The sequence below is a fragment of the Mustelus asterias genome, chromosome 4 (assembly GCF_964213995.1).
Source record: "Mustelus asterias chromosome 4, sMusAst1.hap1.1, whole genome shotgun sequence".
Classification (NCBI taxonomy): Eukaryota; Metazoa; Chordata; class Chondrichthyes; order Carcharhiniformes; family Triakidae; genus Mustelus; species Mustelus asterias.
In genome coordinates, this window is record NC_135804.1 from 78,000,220 (window position 1) to 78,004,642 (window position 4,423).

At 39.9% G+C, this 4,423-nt stretch overlaps 1 pseudogene; it reads right to left on the minus strand.

Moving 5' to 3' along the window:
• Positions 1–2,254: 2,254 nt before the first annotated feature.
• Positions 2,255–3,467, minus strand: LOC144492328 (interferon-inducible GTPase 5-like; annotated as a pseudogene).
• Between the last annotated feature and the right edge of the window lie 956 nt (positions 3,468–4,423).

A 4,423-nucleotide genomic window follows, 5' to 3' on the forward strand; every position in this document is an offset into this window, starting at 1 on the left:
TGTACCTTCTTCAATTACTGACATATGTAACTGATTCCATTTCACGAGCTGAAAGAAGACCAGGGGAGTTAACCCAGTGTGTGGGCCAATAGCTAAAGCTGAACTTCACTAAAAGTACAATGGAACAATGAACTGTTCATTATCACATTGCAGTTTGTGTGAGCTTGCTGTGTGCAAATTCACTGCCACATTTCCAACATTTCAATCATCAAAATTATAAAAACAATCATTTAAAAGATGGAAAATTACAACAGGAGCCAGACAGATTTACCTGCATTTGATTTGGTTGCAAGCATTAGATTGTATTGCAATAGACTCTATACGATTGGATTACAGTGTGATTGACTCTATACTACTGGGTTGCACTGCAATTAACTCGATACTATTGAATTACACTGCAATTAATTTTATACAAATGGTTAAACTGCAATTAACTCTATATTATTGGATTACACTGCAATTCACTCTATACTATTGGTTCACAATGCAATTGACTCTGTACTATTGGATTACACAGCAATTGCTTTGACACTATTGGATTACAGTTTAATTGACTCAATTGGATTAAAGTGCAATTGACTCTGCACTATAACTGTACAAGGCAATTGACTCAATATAGAAACCATAGGAATCCTACAGTGCAGGAGGAGGTCATTTGGCCCATCGACTCTACCGAATTCTGAAAGAGCACCTTACCGACACCCAGCCCCACAGGGCCATTGTGATCTCCTGGACTCGTTTCGATCGCCTCAGGGGGTCGGAGAGGAATTTCCCAGATTTTTTTTTTCCCCATATTGGCCCTGGGGTTTTTCACTCTGGGTTTTCGCCTCTCCCTGGGGATCACATGGTCTGGAATAGGGGGGTGGGGGTGAGTTAATAGGTTGTAATGAACAAAGCATCGTAGCTGTGAGGGACAGCTCGGTGGATAGGATATTGGTATGTAGATAGGCTGGAAAATTGGGCGGGGATCCTGGATTCAGGATTCAATCCTGGACCGGGGAGCGGCGCGGGCTTGGAGGGCCGAAGGGCCTGTTCCTGTGCTGTATTGTTCTTTGTTCTTCTTTGTTCTTCTTATTATTAGGTTACACTGAAACGAACTCTATACTACTGGTTTACACTGCAACTAACTTTACACTATTGGATTAAGATGCAATTGTCTCTATACTATTGGATTACACTGAAAATGGTTCTATATTATTGGATTACACTGCAATTGACTCTATACTATTGCACTGCAATTCACTCCTTACTATGGGATTACGCTGCAATTAACTCTATATGATTGGATTACACTGCAATTGATTCTATTCTATTTTATTACAGTTTAATTGACTCAATTGGATTAAAGTGCAATTGACTCTGCACTATAACTGTACAAGGCAATTGACTCAATATAGAAACCATAGGAATCCTACAGTGCAGGAGGAGGTCATTTGGCCCATCGACTCTGTACCGAATTCTGAAAGAGCACCTTACCGACACCCAGCCCCACTGGCCTTTAACTCTGCATATTACCATGGCTGATCCACATCATGTGCACACCTTGGGACACTAATGGACATTTTAGCACGGCCAATCACCTAACCTGGAAATCTTTGAACTGTTTCGGAGCATTCGGATTACACTGCAATTGACTCTATACCATTGAATTAAGTTGCAAATTACTCTATACTATTGGATTACACAGCAATTGGTTCTATACTATTGGATTACACCACAATTGACTCTTTACAATTGGACTTGATGGCAATTGACTCTATACTATTGGATTACACTGCAAATAACTCTGTATTATTGGATTACATTGCAATTGACTCTGTACCATTGAATTGAGTTACAATTGACTCTATACTATTAGATTACATTGCAATTGATTCTACACTTTTGGATTACACTGCAATTGACTCTATATTATTGGATTACACAGCAGACTCTTTACTATTGGATTACAAAGCAAATGATTCTATACTATTGGATTACATTGCAATGGACCCTCTACTATTGGATTATATTGCAGTTGACGCTACATTATTGGATAACACTATAGACTCTATACTATTGCATTACATTGCACTTGACTCTATACTATTGGATTATACTGCAAATGACTCTATACTATTGGATAACTCATTTATCATTGACCAATTTGCATTGTCCTGAGGATATGGTAATTGCCAATATCAACATCGTTATTTTTCTTGAATTTATGATGATTTTTCAGAGTTCAATGTCCTGATGTTTAGTGCTGATCATTTTAATCAGTCCCAAATGCAGCCTGCACTACTCTCTTCCCATTCTCTGTGAGATCATCCAGGACATCAGTCAGAAATTTGTAGGTCAGTGCAAATGATGGTGCTGCTCCAAAGATGCCACCAATCACTGGTATAAAATCGAGGGCAAGTTCAATTCCTGAAACGACGGTATAAGTGGAACTCAGCAGCATTCTTTTCACAAATTCCTTATTTATTTCCCCCAATAGAGGAGTTTTCACCACAGCTTTCAGTTCTTCCACAGGTTTCCCTGCTGTGTTGGCCAGTCTTTGGAGAGAGGCATCATCCAGACCCAGACATTGACGGAAATCTATGATTGCTGTAACCAGTATTCCAATGTCACAAGCAAGTGACATACCAGGAATTGGCACTGCTCCCGCTGCTCCCGAAAGTGTGGCCAACATTCAGATTTGTTTCTTTAGCTCATTTCTCTTTTTCCCTATAATCTCCAACTTTGTGGTTTGAAGTGATAGCAAAAATACATGTTTCTTTATATTGTCAAAATCATTTTTGAGGGTCTTCTGTAATTTTGGGAAATCAAAATTATTCACTTCAAAGTTTGACAGCAGGAAAGCTGGGTGATGCAATCCCTGCTTTTTCCAAGTTGCTGACACAGTATTTCCTGATCTTGTTCAGTTCTACATCTACATCTATATCTGCATCTTTGTCATTCTTTCGACCTTCCAGTCTGACAGCATTAAGATCATTTTCAGTTTTAGATCGAACAAAGTAGAATTTCTTCCCCAGCTGTTTAATCTGTTTGACGAGTTTGACATCATTTTCCCTGAATCGACAGTCTGAGATAATGATGAAGAAATCATATTTATTGAAGTCCATTCTCTGCAGGTACACATCTGCTGGGAAATTTGTAGTCCCTATCCCTGGCAGGTCCCAGAAACAAACAGTTGGCATATTGGGATGTGGGTATCGGGATGGTTCCATTGTGGTTTCTGTGGTACCAGATCTAGCTGCTCCCACATCAGTTCTCTGAAGACCTCTCATAGTATTGATGAAGGTGGATTTCCCTGCACCTGATTCTCCTGTCACTGCGATGTTAAGCTCTGTATTGTGCAGCTCATTTACCTTCCTCTGAATCAGAGACACAGTGGCAGCCCCCAGCCCACCTGTTTCATAAGCAGACTTAAATTCATTCAGCTCTTCCTGTTTGAAGAAAGATGCTATTGAAGACAGAGCCATCTAATCTCTGTGAAAGAGAATGAATACTTTATATGGTATATCATTTCCCAACTGTGTCTTTAGTTAAAGATTGAAGGAGGACTACCATCAGAATTTATTGATTTCAAACATGAGGCGGAGTGTCTTGGGCTACAAAAAGATATAGACAGAGTGGTCAAATGGGCAGATAAGTGATAGATGGAATTTAACCCTGAAAAGTGTGAGGTGATACACTTTAGAAGGAGTAATTTGACACAAAAGTATTCAATGAATGGTAGGACACTAGGAAGTTTTGTGGAACAAAAGGATCTTGGTGTGTTTGTCAAAAGATTCTGAAAGCGGAACATCATGTTAGTAGAGTGATGAAAAAGGCATATGGGACACTTGCCTTTATCAATCGAGGCATAGATTACAAAAGCAGGGATGTCATGTTGGAGCTGTATAGAACTTTGGTGAGGCCACGACTAGAGTACTGTGTGCAGTTCTGGTCGCCACATTATCGAAAAGATGTGATTGCACTGGTGTAGAGGAGATTCAGTAAGAAGTTTAACAACACCAGGTTAAAGTCCAACAGGTTTATTTGGTAGCAAAAGCCACACAAGCTTTCGAGGCTCTGAGCCCCTTCTTCAGGTGAGTGGGAATTCTGTTCACAAACAGAACTTATAAGACACAGACTCAATTTACATGAATAATGGTTGGAATGCGAATACTTACAACTAATCCAGTCTTTAAGAAACAAAACAATGGGAGTGGAGAGAGCATCAAGACAGGCTAAAAAGATGTGTATTGTCTCCAGACAAGACAGCCAGTGAAACTGAAGGCATATGGGACACTTGCCTTTATCAATCGAGGCATAGATTACAAAAGCAGGGATGTCATGTTGGAGCTGTATAGAACTTTGGTGAGGCCACGACTAGAGTACTGTGTGCAGTTCTTTTCCTGTTGAAGTGAGGAGATTTACCAGTTTGCTGCTTGGG